Source organism: Scyliorhinus torazame, chromosome 12, assembly GCF_047496885.1.
Source record: "Scyliorhinus torazame isolate Kashiwa2021f chromosome 12, sScyTor2.1, whole genome shotgun sequence".
Classification (NCBI taxonomy): Eukaryota; Metazoa; Chordata; class Chondrichthyes; order Carcharhiniformes; family Scyliorhinidae; genus Scyliorhinus; species Scyliorhinus torazame.
The window spans coordinates 179,231,305-179,253,659 of record NC_092718.1 but is presented as its reverse complement, the minus strand read 5'-3'; the positions used below and the strand labels follow the sequence as shown (position 1 = coordinate 179,253,659).

Here is a 22,355-nt window from a genome sequence, read left to right as displayed (position 1 = left end):
CTTAAGTGGGCCCATACCCACGACTGAAACCTGAAGGTGAAGGAGGAAGACAAAAATCTCTTGATCCAGCACTAGCTATGGCTTAGATTTACTCTCGCAGCTTGATACTATACAATGTTGATCATGCTGTTGTTTGCTTTTCTGTAACCGGTGGATTAAAACCTTTGTTAAAATACCAGGAATGGCATATGAGCACAGTAAGTGACCATCTTGTACATTGTCGTGTTATTCACCCTGGGGTAACACGGACTGCAACTGGATGCAGTTGTACTGTAAAGTAGACACCAAACTTAGATGTTAGTTCAATACGTTTTATTGAACTTCTGGAGCAGTGCACGCAGCTTGTTGTGGGTTGACACTCTACTAATCGAAGTGTGCTAACTATAACTAACCAGACTATCGCTGAGCCACCTGTAGAAGGTGCTAACTGATATATACACCCTGACTGTCACTGCAGTTGTCACCAGTGGAAAGAGGCAGAGTGCTGGGGCGGGAATCTCCGACCACCCGCCGGGGCGGAGAATCGTCGGGGGCTGGTGTGAATCCCGCCGGTTGCCGAATTCTCCGGCACCAGATATTCGGCGGGGGCGGGAATCGCGCCGCACCAGTCGGCAAGCCCCCCCTGGCGATTCTCCGGCCCGCGATGGGCTGAAGTCCCACTGCTGGAATGCCTGTCCCGCCGGCGAGAATCAAACCACCTCTCTTCCCGGCGAGACTAGGCGGCGCGGGCGGGCTCCAGGGTCTTGGGGGGATGGGGAGGGCGCGGGGCGATCTGGCCCCGGGGGGTAGCCTGGCCCGCGATCGGGGCCCACCGATCCGCGGGCGGGCCTGTGCCGTGGGGGCACTCTTTTCCCTCCGCCTCGGCCACAGTCTTCACCATGGCCGACGTGGAAGAGACACCCCCCGCACATACGCGGGGATGACGTCCGCTGACGCTCCCGCGCATGCGCGGACTTCCACCGCCCGCCGAAGTCCTTTCCTGCCGGTCTGCGGCGTGCCAACCACTCCGGCGCACGCCTAGCCTCTCACGGTCCGCACCTTTGGGGCGGCCCGATGCCGGAGTGGTTCACGCCACTCCATCCCGCCAGGACCCCCCCCGCCCCGCCGGGTAGAGCAGAATCCCGGCCCTGATGCCTCGTGTGTTTTATAGTGGGAAACCCCCCTCTAGTGTTCTGCCTGGTGGTTGGTTGTGTTCTGTCCTGTGTGTTGATTGGCTGTACTGGGTGTCTATCACTGCCTGTCTGTATCTCATTATGTGCATGAGTGCATATCATGACATATATATTGCACACAGTAAATTCTAGTCTTGCATATTAATCCCAGTGTGCAGTACTGCAGGGGACTCACACTGAGGGGGAATTTTGTTTTTCATTTATTGGTCATTATATTCACCTAGATTAACCACCATTTGTGTTAAAACATCTACCGATACATGTTTCATTAATTGTTTCTGATGCATATTTTTTTTTGTTTTCATTATTTTTGCCACTTGTATGTCTTCTCTAACCAGAACTTTTAACCATCAGCTTTACAAACTGAAGAGCTGCTAAATGAGCTGGCAGGAACAATTATTTTGACTGTTCTCGCTGAGGAAAGGAGACATGGGCAGGATGTGAGACAGGCATCTTAATGTCAGGGAAAGCACTATATATGACATAGATTGGCATAGTGGTGTGGGACTGAACTGCTCCATATGTGGTTCCATTGCGTTTTATCAGTCTAGCTCATCGGTTGTTTGTATTACACGTTGCTTCAGCAGCGAAATTGCACAATTTGTTGCTAACTCGGAATGTCCCAGCAAATGAAGGAAATTACTCTACAGATGTCTCGGTGTGAGGGGCCTACAATGAAGGAAATTTAGTTGCAAGCCATTAAAAGATTCATAGCGTGTGAATCTGAAGACTAAATTCATCAAAGTATCTGGATGAAAAAGAAAGCGCATGGCCAATCCACCTGACCTGCACATCTTTGGACTGTGGGAAGAAACCCACGCAGACATGTCACCAAAAGCCGGAATGCAACCCAGATCCCTGGCGCTGTGCGGCAGCAGTGCCACCGTGCCGCCCAGGTTGTAAGTCCTTTAATCTGAGACTTGAGCACAAACATCGTGGTCGAACTATCATGCAATACCGAAGGAATGTTGCACTGACAGAGGTGTCATCTTTTTGATGAGGTGGCACGGTGGAACAGTGGTTAGCAGTGCTGCCTCACAGTGCCAGGGACACGGGTTCAATTCCGGCCTCTGGTGACTGTCTGTGTGGAGTTTGCACTTTCTCCCTGTGTCTGCGTGGGTTTCCTCCGGGTGCTCCGGTTTCCTCCCACAGTCCAAAGATGTGCAGGTTAGGTGGATTGGCCATGCTGATTTGCCCCTTAGTGTCCAAAAAGGTTGGTTGGGGATAGTGTGGAGGCATGGGCTTTAGTGGGGTGCTCTTTTCAAGGGCCGGTGCAAACTGGATGGGTTGAATGGCCTCCTTCTGCACTGTAAATTCTATGATTCTATGAGACTTTAAACCAAGGCTCCATTAGCCTTCTCAGGTGGACATAAAGAATCCCATGGTACTTTGTTAAAGAAGAGCAGGGACGTTATGCCCAGCGTCCTGAACAATATTACACTTCAATCAACATCACATAAACAGATTATCTGGTGATTATCATGTTGCTGTTTGTGGGAGCTTGCTGGGTGAAAATTAGCTGTTGTGTTTCCTGAATTACAACAATGACTGCACTTCAAAAGTACTTAATTGGTTGTAAAATGCTTTAGCACATCCTGTGATCACGAAAGGTCTGTATCAACGTAAGTCTGTTATCCTCAACTATCAGTGTGTATACGATTATATTTTTTAGTTTCAGTCAGCTGTATTCTTGGGGATGTTGAAATGCTTGCTTTCCAGGGGACCTGTGGACATCTCCTTGGACACCTGGATACTTAAACTCAATACGAGCTGCCAACAGACAGTTGTGAGGTTAATAAGGTTTTAAAGCAGCAACGTCTGCCACTTTGTAGGATGCCATGAATTGCTGACATGCCTTATTGATTGACAAGTGGGCAATTTAGGTCCTGGTATATAAACACAGTGAGATTGTAGCAATAGATTTGGCTTTGATTTCTGGAAGTGTAGAAGATTCTTTGAAATAATTCCAAGAAAGAAATCTCAGAAAGTGCATACACTATGCCCCCTGTTCCAGACCTTCACTTGTTGTGCCTGGAAGCTATGTTCAGGCTTGTTGCATTGTGCTTGGATTCGGATTTACACCCATTGGGTACAGACATCTCTTAGTCGTCCGCGTGAATGAAAGACTGCATCTGTATTGTCTTTTATAGGAGATTGGCCAATATAACACTACAGATTCCAGAACTTTGTCAAAGTAATTCCAATAATTCATGGCAATTAAAATATGCATTAAAATGAATTATGCTAATTTACACCTTAATTCATGTAAAGTCTCAGCTTCTTGGAATCCCTCTTGTATTCTGATAACAGTGTAAAGACATCTTCTGCTAACCTCAGTATATCAATGCTGCTCAAGTATTTGAAGGAAAGCTCTGCTCTGTGTGTGGAATCAGCTGTACAAACAAGATATCAAAATGTTTCCGCAAGTTATGAATGAGGCCTCCCTGGTCAAACTCACAAATGACTTACTGTGCAGTTGTGATCGTAGCTTGTTGTTCCTCTTAATCTTTTATGTCTCCTCTGTTTCCTTTGTCACTGCTGACTGCTTCATTCTCTTCTCCAATCTGTCTTCCTTAATACATCTCTATAGCCACCATTCTCTCACCTCTATGTCCATGCAGTCACTATGCTTCCTTTAATGGCTTTCGCTACTGTGCTCACATGATCATAGCTAGTGCACCATCGGGCGTCATTTGTGCTGTCTCCTTTTCACCATTTACATGCTATTTCTCAGTGAGCTCATTTTCCTCACGCGTGTCTGATGACAATCATCATCGGCTTTCATCACATCAAGGATCAACCTCTCCAGTGCCTTTTTACTTTAGTTTTTCATCCTTCAGAAATTCAAGGCCCACACAAAACCATTTCCACTCACTGCCACTATCCTTGCCACGTTCACTGTACCCCAGCAGATAAACTTTAAGATCCTCATCCTTGCCTTCTGAGCCCTTCCACTGTCTTACTCCAGCCTTTTTGAACAATCACCACAATTCTTACAGCTCTAGAGGCATGCTTTCTTTTTCAGTGCTTGATTATCCCCATTCTCTCCATTATATCATCAGCTGCTGAAATCTTCTCCCAAATACTCTGTGACAAGTTTGCCTTCCTCCGTGCCTTCAAAGATATCTTAAAAACACTCCTCTTCAATGGAGCCTTCACTCTCCCCCACGTAATTGTTTCCTAAATTTCCCGAAGCTTCATGTCCAACGTATTATGCGTTTTTGAGGTTTTTTTTCGAAACTGGTAAGTCATTGAGATCCTATATCCACGTCCATTTACTTTGCTGTTTAAACTGTATTAAATGCTATTATTGTTTTTGTATGCAAGTGTAGAATATTTCCAAAGGGCATGTCCCACTTGTGATTTGGTTTATCTTCATCGATGAGACAAAATACCCAGATGTGACTTTCTCCTGATTGCTTAATGCCCCAGTGTGCACTATAAACTCAATTATCTTGAGTTACTGCTATTGCTTCCAGACCAAGTATTCATCACAGCAAGATTGTTAGCTGGATAATGAAACCAGGATAAGAGAATTTGCTTAGTGCCAAGGGCTGGTAGTAATAAGAAGATTGCATATCAATATTTTTAGAGTTTTATATTACCATTAATAAGAAAAAAGTAAATTTTATATGAAGATAAGTTCCAAGGGGTTTTCAAAATCATTTTATTTTCGGATTTGATTAAAGACTTGACCCAAGTAGAAAGCTCCACACTAACAATAGTGTTTCTTGACCTGGTTTAGATGTCAGTACGTTAGAGCTGCCAAGTGGCATGGTTTCTGGCAGAGAAATAACTTGCTATTTTATGCAGAAAGTAAATAAGACTTTCCCAAGTGTATGTGTTCGGACAGCTTTGGGACAATTTTTAAATGTGTGATTGTTAGATTAAAGGTTTCAACCTTTGTTGCAGTAATCTGAGTGAAATAAAGTCCCCCCCCCCGCCCCACCCCCCGGGGCTGTTCACCATAATTCTTTTCCTCACAAGGATCCCCACAATTGCACCACTCCCATCGGTTCCACTTCCCATTCTGACTTGCTGAGTGAGACTACCTTTAATAGTGCATAATAGACATATGTGTGCTGCAGTAACGGAAGCTCAGAAAACTTAATTGTGACCATTTAAATTCATTTCACGTAGCAGCCTTCTTACCAACACAGAGAAAGTTTTGTCCTTATCTGTTTGGGCCCAACTTTGAACCTGCGCCCCAGGTGTGTCAACTCGCTCTACGCACTCTCCAAACTTCCAGAACCATCTTTGATGAGCTGATGCCTGATGAAAGAAGCTTATTCAGGTGTTCCGTTTTCCTGTAATCATACAGCACCATATCCTTGGGGATGTTCCCTGACCTTTCAGTAAGGCATTTAAGTGTGAAGTTTAAAATCCCTTTGGATGTGGAGCATAACTTTTATAAAAGACCAATGACTGTTTACATTGTGCAGATTTTATCCCAGAACTGTTGCGATCAGAGGCTGTTAAAGAATGAAATTTAATGTTTGAATTAAATCACTCCATTAGTGTATCAATTAGTAAAGAACAACACTCTAAATCAACTTTATCATCCATTTAAGGAAGACCAATGTGACATTATTTCCCATCCCATTTGTTCCAGTTTCAAAGGCAGGAATATTTGCTAAACAGTCTTTTCAGATGCATTAGTATCAGATACAATTGGAGAATAAATGGCGTGATTTACAGGTTACAAGGTGAGTGAAAGTTTTCTTTATTTTCTTTTTAGCTACAGTCAACTCACAAGCTCTGTGGTTGCTGCTGCTTTGAATCCCAAAAGCACTTACCGCTCAAACCAGAAACCCTGTTTGTGATGAGCTTTGGAAGCCATTCCAGTCACACGTGGGCAGGAAACAGACCCTGGCATTGTGCAGCGGGCAAGATGAGCCGCCATTTTACTGCAGGCGGAAAGACATTTCTGCTGAAAGGTCTGTCCCACAACCTGGAGCTGAACGTAATTTGAAACTGGGTGCAAAACACCAAACGAGATAATTAAAAATCCAGTTAAACAGTTCCGGAATGCTGAGTTGAGTCCCACCTTTGTCAGTGACAGTAATCAGCCTTGTGCTGTGCTGGGATCTGACAGCAACTTGACAGGGATTTGTGCAGATTAACCTATCAGTGGCCTTTACTGAAAGGATCAGGCAGGTCAGGAAAAGCAGAATTAGGCAGAGAGAAAAAAAAAGAAGCATCTGTTTCAAAGTTTTATCCGATTACAATCTTATATCCTATAACCTGAAACCACTGTCTGTGGTTTTGTACTTGGTGATGAACAAAGAGGGAGGGGGAGGGGTAACCAAAGCTCTAAACAATGATCAATAACAGATAACAAGGTGTGTCATTGCACCTGAACATCTGGTGTCTTGAGACAGTGAGAGCACAAAGCCAATTCATCGTAGATTTCTCTGTTTCTCTTATACATGGGGTGGCCGAGAAACGGAAAGGGCAAGCACAGATGGGGGAAGGGGAAATGTTAGAGAAGCAACCTGTTTGGAAAATATCACAGCCCATTAGGTAGGAGCATGAAATGGAGACAACTTCAGGGACTCTATTAAGCACACTGTGTTTAGGCAGGCAACCGTCCCTAGGCATTATGTGCTATTCTGGAGACTTTGTGCAAAGAGAAATAATTGGACATGGGAAATCAACTGAGCTTCAGTGACACTAATGGATTGAGGCCAAGAAAATGATCAGTTCCCTTCTCTTAGCACAACGTTTGAGACAAGTTTGTGGTTTTCTTGAAATACATTTTTCAAAGAAACTGAGGAGTAAGACAGTCACAAGGAGTGGAGAGCACATTAGCTGAATCAAGTCCATTAATGGTCTGTGGCATAAGCTTTATCGTAAATGAAATTTAAGCGAAAGTAAAATTAAACCACACTGCTAGATGTGCTGCAGAATGATGTTAGCTGAAAACTGAAAACTATTGTATGGAATGTGTCATAAAAAATTAAAAATCTTTTGGATGCCCTCTGCTTACCTGCTGGTTTAGCACGAGTGGGCTAAACAGCTGGCTTGTAATGCAGAACAAGGCAGCGGCGCGGGTTCAATTCCCGTGCCGGCCTCCCGAACAGGCGACGAATGTGGCGACTAGGGGATTTTCACAGTAACTTCATTGAAGCCTACTTGTGACAATATAAGTGATTATTATTATTATAGATGTTCTGTAAAATGAGACTACTGCACCACACATGTGCTTAAAAATCAAATGCAAATAATGAACGCATATACTCTTAATATTTTTGCTGACCTATTTCTGCTGATCCTTTGAAGATATGTTTTATTAAAACACTGTGCCAATGACATGGCTGAGGGGATGGGCGGGGTGGGGCGCGAGGTGATGTTCGGGAAACACAGAATTCGAGCAGTTGATGGAAGGCAGTTGGATTAACATACTCCATTTCAAAGTAATCACTGCAAAATTGAGTGTGACCACATCTGCAGATGTTTGTTCGGCATCTTCACACTGTAAACGACCCAAAGCATTCCTTCTCCTACAACTTACCGGCAATAAATTAAAAGTGGCAAAAAACAGAAATCTGCAGATAAAATGAAAATGTTTCTCAAAGAAATGTGCAAATAAAATCAAGAAGCTTTCGACTGTAACGAACAAACGTTTAAAAGGATCCATGGTATGATTTTTCTTGCTTCACAGCAGAAGCCTGGAGTTTGCGATGAAAATAATGATGAGGCCACCAGCACTCATTGTTATAATGGAGGAAATCGGGCAGCATGGTGGCGCAGTGGGTTAGCCCTGTTGCCTCACGGCGCTGAGGTCCCAGGTTCGATCCCGGCTCTGGGTCACTGTCCGTGTGGAGTTTGCACATTCTCCCCGTGTTTGCCTGGGTTTCGCCCCCACAACCCAAAGATGTGCAGGTTAGGTGGATTGGCCAGAATAAATTGCCCCTTAATTGGAAAAAATGAATTGGGTACTCAAAATTTATATTTAGAAAAATAATAATAATAATGGAGGAAATCTGCAGGAATTTTTTATTTTATTTTTCCAATTAAGGGACAATTTAGCACGGTCAATCCACTTACCCTGCAAATCTTTCGATTGTGAGGGTGAGACCCACGCAGACTCGGGGAGAATGTGCAAACTCCACACAGACAGTGACCCGGGGCCGGGTTCGAACCCGATCCTCAGTGCTGTGAGGCAGCAGTGCTAACCACTGCGCCACCGTGCTGCCCACCTGCAGGAAATTTATGGATGTTGCATGTTCCTTTCTTTGTTTTCACCATAGCCTTAATGGGGCTTCGTCTTGCTTCTCTGGTTTTCTTCAAGTCCACATCACAAATATGATTCATCGACCTAATTTGTCTTGCTCCTCTTCTGTTCTTTTTTTAAACCCTCCGTTTCTCTTTCAGTTGTTGCCAAGGCAAGGCTGTCAGGTTTTCATTTCAAATGTCCGTAATTTTTGTTTTCCTATCTCTAACTGTACTCAGCAACCCTTTTGATTCCTGAGCTTTTACTCTTGGTCTAACCCCTCCCCATTTGTCTTTCTGTCCTTCCAGCTGATTCTGAGCGTCCTCTGCTGTACTCCCATTTCAAAAGCTATTCTCCTCCTCTCATCCTGTTTCCCCACAATGCAAGTCCCTCACAATCCAACTCTCATACCTTTGGTAACATTCCACACAAGGAGCGGGAATCTGCCATAATCGGCGGGGTGGGGAACTCCGGCGGGACGGAGTGGCGTGAACCACTCCGGCGGCGGGCCGCCCCAAAGGTGCGGAATCCTCCGCACCTACAGGGGCTAGGTCGGCGCCGGAGTGGTTTGCGCCCCGCTGGTCGGCGGGGAAGGGGCTTGGCGCCACGCCAACTGGCGCCAAAGGGCCTCTGCCGGCCGGCGCGAGTAGGCGCATGTGCGGGAGCACCAACGTGTGCTGGCGTCATCCCGGCGCATGTGCGGGAGGGTTCATCTCCGCATTGGCCATCGCAGAGGACCACAGCGGCCGATGCAGAGGAACAGAGTGCCCCCGCGGCACAGGCCCGCCCGCGGATCGGTGGGCCCCGATCGCGGGCCAGACCACTGTTGTGGTACCTCCCAGGGCCAGATCCCCTCGTGCCCCCCCGAGAAACCTGGAGGCCGCCCGCGTTGCCAGGTCCCACCGGTAAGGACCTACTCCAATTTACGCCAGCGGGACTGGCAAAAAACGGGCGGGACTTTGGCCCATCGCGGGCCGGAGAATTCGGGCAGCCCCGGGGCCCATTGAGTTGCGCCCGTCCCCGCCAATCTCCGAAGCAGATTTCACGCCGGGGCGATGTTTGGGGGGCCGGAGAATTCGGAGGACGGCGGGGGCGGGATTCTCTGACCTGGCGGGTGTCAGAGAATCCTTGCCAAGGTGTCTCTTTTAGCTTCATGATGATGCTTTTGGACTTTCAGATGCTACTTAAGTCACTGGTCACGCCTCTTGCAGTAGCTAATTTAACCTTGAATTCATTCTTGCGTGTAACTTTGATGCTTAACATCGAGCCTTGGTACTTGAAATTGTGCACTGCCTTGCTGCTTTCAATCTTGATTTTTCCATTGCCATTTAGATCCATGAACTCTAGAAATTTCTGGAGTGTGCACATGCACAGTTAAACAGAGAAATTTGGAAGTTGCTGTCAGAGATACCCTGCTGCTCCATTGGTTGCACTGTTGCACTACCTCGACCACGGAGCTGAATTTTGGGTTACATCTGCAGTAGTGTAGTGCCATAGATAATTGACTCCTCTCTTAATTATTTGCATGCTGCCCCAGTGACATCATTAGTAAAAAAAAATGGCACCAGGTCCCAGATGTTCAAAAGCCACCCCCAGTTTTGATTGCTTTACCAACTCCCATTCTCTCCTATCTGGGGCACGACCTACCAGCCATTCTGCGTCGAAAAGGCAGTGCAGCGTGGCGAGTAGATGCCAGAGATCCCTCTTCCGGGATCTACACGGCTCACCACGCCCCGTGAGATCTAATGCGATCTTGCGAGACCTCATGACCTGAATTCTGCCCATTGTGGGTGGGATCACTGTTTTGCAAATCTGATCTATCCGAAATATTGGGATCTAACCCTTTCGCCTCGGAGACCTCCGGCGAGCGCCATTCAGTGCTGGTCCCCACAAATGGGGATCAGACTGAACGGGACTTGTGGGCTCTCTCAGAGAATCGGAGGTCCCCAGGTGGTTGCCATCTGGGCAGGGTGGCACCCTGACACTGCCAGTACCACCTGGTCACTTTGACACTGCCAGACTGGCACCCTGGCAATACCACTGGGTGGTTGCCTGGCACTGCCAAGGTGCCCAGGTGGCACTGGCAGGGGCATTGGTAGGGTTGCAGTACCAAGGTGCTAGCTAGGCATTTTCCCAAGGCGGTGTATGGACCCATGGATGCCCTGCACGTGTGAGGTGGGATGCGGGGCGGGCGGATGGGGGGGGGGGGGGGGGGGGGTTGGGACTTTGGGGGGGTTTGGGTGTTGCATCAGGGGGTCAAGAGATTGGGAGGCCATTTAAAAATGGCATCCAAATCTCCTCTTGTGCTGAGGTGTTGCGACGAGCGGAGCTCAGCAGTGCACGAAACGGCACTAAGTGCGGCCTCAGTGTTCCCCGCTGAGGCCTCAAATTGAAACAGAGTCGCGATAGATAGCGTGGTGTTTCTCAGCGCTGTGAATGCCGGGAAATGGCCGGCTAAATGTGCTCATCACGGGACTCTGCTCCAATTTGTTTTGATCTTGCCCCTGATAAGATCTCGATGAACCATAATCTCCTTCACTTTGTGTCAGCAAAACCAAAGCCCTACTAGTACTTGCATTCTTCATTCTTTAATTAACCTCCTCTGGCTCCCACCTAAGGCTAAGTCCAGAAATGATGAACTTTGACTGTGATTCATATTCTCTCACACACCAATGCATGTGTGCCCCAAACTTTACCACAGTTCACTGGCTAGCTTTAAACTAGAGAAAGCAGCCTTTAAATCCCCTGCGGCAGAGACACGTCCTAACTTGGTAATCTTTTCCAGTTGTGTGTCTCTGCAGAAAAGTGTGGCTCTTCTGCAAATTCTTCACTCCGTCCATTCCCAATCACCTCATCCACTATTTCAACCTGAAAGTCATTCATTCCCTTTGCTCATATCTACATCAATCTCTGTCCACATTACCCTCATCTTTCACTCCTGAAAAACAAAACTACACTCAGCTCTTTTACCAGCAGACTTGTAACCTCCAACTCCCTTTCTGATGGCGTCCATCTGCCACGTCACAACTACCTTTAGTGATGTGCATTCCCACCGAATCATTGGTGTTACCTTCAACCTGACTTTTACCCTGATATAGTCACTCCCTCCCATTCTCTAAAGTCAGAAGGTTGCAAACTTGAGCACTTTTAAGATTGTGAATGTCCCAGTTTTTCACCAACCAAATCTGACCTGGTAATTTTAAAGGTGGAAGAGGAAGTGGCTAAGGAAATAAAATAATCTTTTTTCTTTATTTACCCTCTCAACCTCTTGAAAACATTGGCAGACAACGATTGGAGACTGGGCAATCCTGACATTTAATAACGAGTTGTAGACCAAAAATATTAAAAGTTATTCGGAAATTGGATTAGAATAGATGGCTTTGATGTGGGACTAACTCTTGTAGCAGCATAATGGGCAAATTTCCCTCATTGAGGACAGTTGACTGTTCTATGTTCCATCCTGCATGACATGGTAACTCGCTTTGTTTTAATGGACAAGTGCAGCCTTCGAGAGGTGTGGCTTGTTCCTCCAGAAATGTCGAGGATAGGAAATAAAGCGAAAAACAGGTTTACGTTTTACTCCTGCCTGCTTTGGTTTTTTGCTCCTGCAGCCCTCCTATTCCTCCATGCTTTAACTTATTCTGGAATGCCTGTATCCCCTTTACCAGGTCACATTTACAGTTTGCAATCCTCTCCACATCAAAGTTTTAAAAGTTACTTCATTGTGACTACGTAGGGTTTAGTTTCCCCTAGTTTCCTGCAATGCATCATTAGATAGGCTCAACATTCTCTGTCAGATCCTCTAACTTGTTTGTTTGTGAAGAATTTGCTAACATTGTTGCATCAGTTCAAGTGATTATATTGAATAGTTCCAGCATACGTCCTCTTAAACTGATGCACTTTTAACAGCAGTTGCTGTTGTAACCTTGCTTCATAATTCTTTGAACTTCGTGTGAACATCATCCTGTCCACAATTCAACTTAAGCCTGTCAGTTATCTCCTGTCTAAACTCCTTTTGCTTGTTCTTCTGTACTACAATCATTGCTTTTTTGGCCTTAAAATACTTGGACGCAGCATTGCCATACCACACAAGATTTCTTTCCCCCCCCCCCCCCCCCCCCCCCCGAGAATAATCCACTACTTTTGTTAAACTGGACAAATGGCAATCTTGGTATTCTGCACCAGTACTTTGAAACTGATACAAATTCAAATCACTTCCATTATTCGACCCAGTCCTCTGGACATTCTCCAGCAACAGTGGTTACAAAATTGTCAACAATTTTATTCAACCAAGACAAATAGACCATATTTTCTCAGCAATTGTTCAGATATCTGTGTAGCCAAATTGAAGCGTACAGGAATCGAGATGGAGCTAAATTGTAAGATAAGAAAAAAATACATATAAATGGTCATTTCGGAGAAATTAGCAATTTTATTGCTTGTTTGAGCGTTTTCGTTCAAAGTGAACAGTTATTTTAAAATGTGAGTGAGGTAAAGATTCAATTAGGCACGATATCAGAGGCGGGATCATGATGTGCTTTGGCCACATGTCCCGTCCCACTGAGGCAGACAACATGCAAACACCTTGTGCTCATTACCTCATCAACATAATTGTGGTGTGAAATCCAGTGCAAAACCCACTGCTGACTGGCTGCAAGTTAAACACCGAATCTGGCAGTGCTTGTGGCTAGCACAATGCACAGCTCATCTGGACGTCTTAAAGGGAGGTACACTCAGGGTACAACCACTGCTGGGACATTGTCAGGAAGGATTAGATGCAAGAAAGATGACCACCAGTAAAGCAGTAGAATGGAACGAAAACAGGTGGTCAGTGGGATCAATTACTGGAGTCTGGCCCAAAGATCTGGATGAAGTGCTCCACAACGTTCAATCATGGACTGGCTTAGAATTTACAGTGCAGAAGGAGGCCATTTGGCCCATCGAGTCTGCACCGGCCTTTGGAAAGAGCACCCTACCCAAGCCCACACCTCCATACTATCCCGGTAACCCAGTAACCCCACCCAACCTTTGTTGAACTCTAAGGGCAATTTATCATAGCCAATCCACCTAACCTGCACATCTTTGAACTGTTGGAGGAAACTGGAGCACCCGGAGGAAACCCACACAGTGACCCAAGCCGGGAATCGAACCTGGGAGCTGTGAAGCAACTATGCTAACCACTGTGCTACCGTGCTGCCCTGACTGAATGTAATCACTCTTGTGGCTATTTGTGTATGTAAATATAGTCAAACTGGAATAAACTATTTTTCAGTTGGGTACTTTGCACTTTATGTGCTTCACACTGTCTCTTTTCTGTCTTGCAAAGATATTGCACTGAGTCCATTGTACGGGACGTCACTGTGTACATTGAGGGTGATGGTAACCTCCTATGGTCTGTCTCAATGTTCAATTAATGCATCCTGCTATTGAACGTGACTTGCAAGCTGCAAGGTGTCACCATGCACCTCCTGCGTTCCATTCCATCCTCCTTCCTTCCCCCTAACCCATCCAGTCAGTGTTTTTGATTTCCGATGCCCAAGCGTTGCAACCTTGTCAGTTAGTCCAGTCCCACCATGAAGAGTGAGAACAACACCAGACCCCAGATGAAGCACTGTCACTTGATCTGACTGTCAACGCTAGCAGATCTGTTGTTGGAACTGCTAAGAGGGTAGCACTGATTCGTAATCTGGATGTGGTGAGTCACCTGCCATGAGTGGGTGCAATCAGAGCATGCGGAGAAAGTAGCACATCGGCCGACTCACTCAAGGGTGAGGTCACAGACCAATTCTACTCCACTAGCCTCAGTTAAGGACTGTACAGTACAGGGGAATACTGATGTTTATCCGTGCTGAAAAGTTTGGTGCATTGGCAGGCTTACCACAGAGCTTCAGGAACATGGGGGAGCCAGCTCCAAATTGCCAGAAGGCTTCACATAGACTGTGGAGCCCATCCTACTCAGTGTGGAAGTGGTGTCCAACTCCTTACCAGCACTTACAGATCAAACTATGATGTAACATCTTGGGCTCTATTCTCCAAACCCCGATGCCGAAATCGTGGCCGGTGCTGGGGCGGAGAATCTAGTTCCCCGCATGGAATCAAAAACGACGTTGGTTCCCAGATTATCCAGGGCCCGAAAAGCGGCGTACTCTCCCACACGTCCCCTTACCTGAGGCCATTGTTGGAGGCCTGCTCCACCATTCTCCGCCCCCGGCCGAGGTCCTGCCGGTCGGGATACTAGCGTGGCCCTCGGAAGGCAGGGGGGGGACCTTATACGCGGCCGGACAATGTTCAGGAGAGCGGTCAGGGTCGGGCGCACGGCGGATCGGGAGGGGTCTATTTATAGGGTCCTGCTCTGCGATCTGAGTCCACCATGGAGCAGCCATTGGAGGTCGCCGGCGTGCGCTTGCGCGACCTCTGACTCGGACGTGTAGGGGGCCGTATCTGCAGCAAAAGCTGCTATGTCCATGCCGGGTCCCTGCTAGCCCCCTGCAGGGCTCGGAATATGTGGCCCTTTCACGCCAATTTTTCTTTTTTCTTTCACTTTTTACAATTTACTTTGTTAACATTTACAATTTAGTTTTCATCAACATTAACTGTCTGCAGACCTTCGTAGGATGTGACAGGAACATAAGTTACCAATGTGTAGAGTTTGTTAGGAGAGTCCTCATCCTCGTTACGCTTTCTGGATAACGCACACGAATGCGCCTTTGGCCCAAACAGGCTTGTTCAAATGAGTATCAATGCGGACATCTGGAGTGCCCATCTCCTCCACTGCAAATTTACGGATCTCCTTAATGGCACGGGGAGCAAGTCTCTTAAAACCCACGCCATGGATGCGCTTGTGTACATTTATTGTATATTCTCTCGTACCCACCTCGTTCATGGCAGAACGCCCCTTTTTCTTTTCTCCACCTTTCTTAGCAGGAGCCATCTCGACGGGGAAATGTCCGAAAGCTCACGCCAGTTTTTCTGATGTGAAAGGCCACAGTTTTTACGATGGCATGGGGACATAGTCCCAAAAACGGAGAATCCAGCCCTTATGTCCCACCTTCCACTGCAGCACAGACAAGTTGAGTACTGCAGTAGAAGCTCAGACTGAGGCCATGACACCCAGGACCATGGGGTGGTGCAGTCCAAAGTCACCCCCAATGCCTCTAGCTGCTTGTGGACATTCTGCAAGGCTAGTTGCAGTCTCTCCCACAAAGTCAGGAGCTTCCCGCCAACCATACTGCGGCCACTGGGGTAGCACAGCGTAGGAACACTGGGTCAGGCAAAGGCACCTCCAATAGAGGCACTAAGGGAATACACGAGTGAATAGATCCGTTTTGTACATATTATTGGCAGTGTTCCATTTCAGGATTTTGGCCAAGTGCAGTGAGTGAAGTGACCTAGCAGAGTGCTTGAAATGCAGGGAAATATGGGGCAAGCGTGATGTGGAGATGAGATCACAGGAACCAGATTCTGAATATCCGTTCACCAACACCCTGATTGGGACAGAGGGGTCCGACACCACCTCCCTACCTCCTTCTCCCACGGTGCCCTTCAAAGGCTTGGTGGCAAAGGTTGCACCCTCATGAATGTGAGGCTGTGCAGTGTAGAGCAGACCAATGCAAACTTGGGGACTTGTCCCATTGAGTTGTTCAGGCAGCAGAATTGTTGTTTCAAGTATTTGACGAGCGGCACGGAGGCACAGTGGTTAGCACTGCTGTCTAACAGTGCTAGGAACCTTGGTTCAATTCCCACCTTGGGTGACTGTGCGGAGTTTGCACTTTCTCCTTGTGTCTGCGTGGGTTTCCTCCGGTGCTCACGTTTCCTCCCACAGTCCAAAGATGTGCAGGTTAGTTGGATTGGACATGCTAAATTGCCCCTTAGAGTGAAGTTGCAGGACGGGGCATTGGGCCTAGGTAGGGTGCTCTTCCAAAGGGTTTTTGCAGACTCGATGGGCCGAATGGCTTCTTTTTGTACAGTAGGGATTCTAGGATTCTTTGAGGACACTAGTGGATTGCATTACAATGTTCCTGATGGCAGCATCGACTCACATTGTGGCCGGGCTGTTCTGGCCTGCTTGGGTGAAAAAGGGGAGTCTTGAGCCAGGTATAGATCAGATATTCCCCGCCATCCAGCAGCCAGCCTCTGGTTCTTCTTGGTGGCTGGATGTAACAACTGACTTGCAAAGTTGTCATGACTGCTGTCAGGGTGGCTCAATGGTCAGCACTGCTGCCCCACGGCGCCGAGGTCCCAGGTTCAATCCCGGCCCTGGGTCACTGTCTGTGTGGAGTTTGCACATTCTCCACGTGTCTGCGTGGGTTTCGCCCCCACAACCCAAAGATGTGCAGGGTAGGTGGATTGGCCACACTAAATTACCCCTTAATTGGAAAAAATGAATTGAGTACTCTAAAAACATTTTTTAAATGACTGCTGTCAGGGAATTTATCGGCAGAATCTTCTGGGCACAGTCACAGACCACCAGCCAGTCTAGTGCCATGTTTCCGGTAGCATTCCTTACAACATTTCTTAGAGTTTGGACTTCGTAGCACTGACACCAGTGATGCTACAGAGCTAAATGTTGTGGTCACACTCTTGCAGAATGAAAAGAGTGCTCTGAAAGAGCCACTGATCAGATTTTAACAGTGCCCTCAGCAGTCACAGTCTTTCCTCTCCAAAAACCCTCCCCTTCTCTTTTGTACAACAGTCATTGCTTTTATATTTCCCTTGACCATTCCAATGCCTCAAACTCATTTCTCGTCTATATTTCTCATATATACCCTTGTGTTTTGGAAAATTCTATTTGTATCACACTCGCCGATGGCCCTTTACTGGCCTTCACCTCGAGTTGAGACCAAGATTGCGGCCACCCCCCCACTCTTTAGAGCTGGGATTCAGTGAACAGAAATGTGGCTCACAGTGGAACCACAGTGTCAATTGTAGAGCCGTTTCAAGCATGCTAAGCAGTTTTGTATGGGGCGTCCTCCTCACCATCAGGACTGTGGAGGGAAATGCATTTATTGGTGGTGCAACTGCATCCAGTAAAAGAGACTGATGAAAAGTTAGTGGTTAGGGCGAAGGAGAACTGGCTGTACATCAAGACGTTTAACTGCCATTCTGAAGAAAAGGTTTGAGTGAGGGTCTTAACATTTTGCATTGTTTTACAAGTTGTAGCATTCCAATTGTTTCTGCCAGCTTAGAGTGGCTTACGCGACACGCTGGGGAAAAGAAAATCATAGAATCGCTACAGTGCAGAAGAAGGCCATTCGGCCCATCACGTCTGCACCGTCCCACTGCAAGAGTACCCTACCTTTTTTTTTAAATTTAGAGTACCCAATTCATTTTTTCCAATTAAGAGGCAATTTAGCATGGCCAATCCACCTAGCTTGAACATTTTTGGGTTGTGGGGGCGAAACCCACGCAAACATGGGGAGAATGTGCAAACTCCACACGGACCGAAACCCAGAGCCGGGATCAAACCTGGGACCTCGGTGCCGTGAGGCCGCAGTGCTAGCCCACTGCGCCACCGTGCTGCCCTAGAGCACCCTACCTAGGCCAAATCCCCCACCCTATCCCCATAACCTCACCTAGGGGCAATTTAGTTTATCCAATCCACTAGCTTGCACATCTTTGGATGTGGGAGGAAACACAAAGCACTTGGAGGAAACCCATGCAGGCACTGGGAGAATGTGCAAACTCCACACAGGCAGTCATTTGAGGACGAAATCAAACCTGGGTCTCTGATGCTGTGAGGCATCAGAGCTAACCACTGTGCTGCCGTGCCACCCAAGTTTGATTTTAAATTGCCTTCAATCTTACATGCATAATTGATTAATGAAGGAGTCTCAGTGTTAAGTACATTTTTACCTATATAGTTTTTGTAACGTCTTGGAATTCTGCTTCTGTTGTGCTGTTTATTTTCATCGTACAGATTTGAACCACACAATATGTCACCTACAGGATTTCAGAGTGCAAGTCAATGGAATTCAGATGGTGGTCCACAAAATTTCCTGATTCAGAACAGTATTTTTAACAATGGCGTTCGCAGGAACATACGGTTTCTGAAGTAAATTAAACTCAAAGGTATCCAGCACCCAAAGAATAATAAATAAAGAAAACCTCCCTGTAACCATAGCCCGGAGTCAAAGATCTGATTTGTTTTGCAGGCTGGAGCCAACTTAGATTTTTTTTGTAAAATAAAGTCAGCTTTCCTTGTCTTGGTACCTGCACATAGAGAAGTAAAAAGCAGTCACTTGAAACAGCAGCGATATGATCAAATCAGCCATCGCAATGTCCATTTACCACACATTGTAACATTTCAGGCGTCTCTCAGTTTGGGTCTCAGAGGTAAAGCTCATGTCATCCCTTACATTTTCCCTTTGTACACATCATTTCCCGGTGAATGCAGGATTTATTCCCGAGCTAAACCCTTCTTGACAGGTTTGTTATCTGCTCACTCGGTCGGCAAGCCCTAGAGAGTATAGTATAGCTGTTAGAAGATGACTAGAAAGCAGGGCAAGTAAATGCCAACAGAGCTGTGAAGGAGGGATATTATAGCTCCGAGGGACCTCGGAGAGTATCGCCTGTCTTTTATGTCTGCTTTACAGTCAAAGCTTCATGTCAAGCAACAGTCCTTTCTGGCCTAAATATGATATTGATTGGAAAGCATTTGGAAACTGTTTTTATTGAAGGTGACTGACGAGGGTTCAAACTTTGTTTACACATCCTGGCAGATCCCTTTGTGTTTGCTCTCTCAGGCTTCTCATATTTAACCACTTGCGGTGTGATTGTTGTAACGCGGGGCAAATTGGTCTGACTTACCAATCCTCTTCTGGCCTTTGGTCCTGAAAGTCCATTAGTGTTTGTATTGTGTTACTATGCAGGATCTGAACACATGTCTCCATTTACTCCTTTCATCTGACTCCAGGTTTTCAGCAGATGCAAATTCTTTGTGTGAATAAGATCCATTGGGTCTTGGTCGATCTGTAGAAGCAATCATATAATTTCCTTTTTCTTCTTAAATGTGGACTCCGTTGTTTTGCTTGCAACAGGACACGATATCAAAATTATTTTCATACATTTTTGCTATTGATGCATGAGTCATTGATCTGCCACATCTCCAGCTCAAAATCTAGTCCCCATATTGAATACATTAATATTAAGGCAGCGCAGAAGGTCTTAATTTACCACCTCTGTCACTTATATGAAACATGCCTTTGTGCTATTATTATTTTATTTCTTTGCCATAACCTGAAGCCGTTTTTTGTTTAAACTTTGGAGTATTTTGAAGAATTGTATGCGGAATCAATTTTCAGAATTAACTCCCAATAAACAAACTGGGGCGGGATTCTCCCCTACCCGGCGGGGCGGGCCGTACCTGCGCCGAGGAGTGGCGTGAACCACAACGGTGTCGGGCCACCCGGAGGGTGCGGAATCCTCCGCACCTTCAGGGGCTAGGCCGGTGCCGGGGGGTTGGCACTGCGCCAGCCGGCGTGGAAGGGCCTCTGCCGGCCGGTGCGAGTTGGGGCATGCGCAGGAGCGCCAGCGTGTGCTAGCGTCATCCCAGCGCATGCGCAGGGGAATTCTTCGCCGCGCCGCCCATGGCGGTGGTTGACAGCAGCCGGCACGGAGGGAAAGAGTGCCCCCACGGCACAGGCCCGCCCGTGGATCGGTGGGCCCCGATCGCTGGCCAGACCACCGTGGGGGCACCCCCCAGGGCCAGATCCCCCTGCGCCCCCCCCCCCCCCCCCCCGAGGACTCTGCAGACCGCCAGTAGAGCCAGGTCTCGCCGGTACGGACCTGGTTTGATTTATGCCAGCGGGACTGGCGGAAAACGGGCGGCCGCTCGGCCCATCGCGGGCCAGAGAATCGCCGGGAGGGGCCACTGCCAACAGTCATCGACCAGCGCGCCGCGATTCCCGCCCCCGCCAAAACCCCGGCGCCGGAGAATTCGACAGCCAGCGTCGGGGCAGCAGGGCTGGATTCATGCCTGAAGGTGGTCGGAGAATCCCGCCCCTGGTTTCTCAAGACAATTGTCCAACATTGTGTCTGTTTTCTTGGAAACATTTTAAGAAGTGCTTTTTGATTTAATTTTGTTGAAGGAGACAGAAAATAGCCATCAAAAATACTATCACATTTCAAAAATAGGATTCATATAGTAAAATTTGTTTTTTTTGTATCACGACTGTTAGTTTTATCAAGGCTAGGTGCAGTTATATTATATTTGATAACTTCCAGAATACGGCAGATATTAGAAAGAAAAAAATAAATATGTATGAAATGGCTGTATCTGGAAGCCATATTGATTACGTGGCAAAAAATTGTAGGTGATGCTGTGGAACATTTGAATCCTTTGAGTTTTCCTCTGCATGTTTAGTGTTAAAGATAGCATTTGTTAGAGTAGTGTTTCCCAAACTATTTTCATGTGTGACCCCTTTTTGATGCTTGAAAATTAACATGACCCCAGATGCCAACAAAAACAAAACAATAAGGCAACATACATTCAGTACATGATTATTAAAGTTTGCATATTATATATCAACATATTATACACCATAAATTTGAAAATACGTGTTTTTAAAGTACTTAGTAAAAATATTATTATTTTATGTACTCATCTCAGCCACTCCAAGGCATTTGCACACATCATTACTGTGTGCAACATAGGGCAGCACGGTGGCGCAGTGAGTAACACTGCAGCCTCACGGCGCCGAGGTCCCAGGTTCAATCCCACCTCTGGGTCACTGTCCGTGTGGAGTTTGCACATTCTCCCCATGTTTGCGTGGGTTTTGCCCCCACAACCCAAATGAGTGCAGGGTAGGTGGATTTCCCACGCTAAATTGCCCCTTAATTGGAAAAATGAATTGGGTACTCTAAATTTTTTTTTTTAAATTACTGTGTGCAACATGGTGGCATGGTGGTTAGCACTGTTGCCTCAGAAATCCAGGGACTGGGATTCGATTCCAACATTGTGTGACTCTCTGTGTGGAGTTTGTACATTCTCCCCGTGTCTGCGTGGGCTTTCCCCGAGTGCTCTGGTTTCCTCCCACAGTCCAAAGATGTGCAGGTTAGGTGGATTGGCCATGATAAATTGCCCCTGAGGGTGGGGTTGCAGGAATAGGGCGGGGGATTGGGTCTAGGTAGGGTGCTCTTTCGAAGGGTCGGTGCAGACACGATGGGCCAAATGGCCTTCTCCTGCACTGTAGGGATTTTATGATTACTGATCAATAACAACATCAAGCTACAGTTTCATAAAGACCATCTTGATATCATTGATTTTGATGTGAGATTAGTCAAGTAAACTTCTAGCTTTCCACGGAGGATTTCAAAAGACACAATGTGATATTCACACTCCCAGAGGCTGTAGTTTTACTGTGGGTTTTGCTGTACAAAAATGAAACTTTAAAATAGGCACGTAACTTCCCTGAATATGGAACCATGCTCTTTCCAACTTGAGGCTCAGCTTTGTAAGGAATATGGAGTGCTTCTGAACAGGCTTAGAACATTTACTGACTACAGGGCCACTGAGGTTTCAGCCGAGCTCTCCTTATTCGCAGTGACGGAAGATACAGCGATGCCCCTCTCGACTATCCACCATCCTGCTTTTTCCTCCACCCGGCTGGCCCCACACATGCTCACACACCACATATACAGCAGTTGGCGGCGAACATTGTGGAGGCTTGATAGCTGTGACTGGCGAGTCTGAGCCAATGTGTGTCCGTGGCCATCCAAGTGCCATTTTAAAATCAACTTGAGAAGAAGCAAAACGCCCTGAGATTGAAAGACAAGCAGGACAGAATGCTGCTTGTCCCCCAGTGAGGGGTGTAGTCTTGGAGGAGGGGGAGCTTGTGATCCATGTTACTGATGTGGGGTTCAGCCCACGGTTTGGGAATGGGGAGAGTTAGAGGATCGAGAATAAGTATTCTTTAGTTTTCAATGCTGTTGGCTCTAATGATTTTCTACGAAATGTGTTTTGGGTCCTC

The 22,355-nt window shown here is 46.8% G+C and overlaps 1 protein-coding gene and 1 pseudogene across 9 annotated transcripts in view; one reads left to right on the top strand and one right to left on the bottom strand.

The window, feature by feature from the left end:
- auts2a (activator of transcription and developmental regulator AUTS2 a) overlaps positions 1 to 22,355 on the top strand; it is a 1,550,343-nt gene that overhangs the window by 746,823 nt on the left and 781,165 nt on the right. The window lies entirely within an intron of this gene.
- On the bottom strand, positions 14,930 to 15,330 carry LOC140387262 (large ribosomal subunit protein eL31-like; annotated as a pseudogene).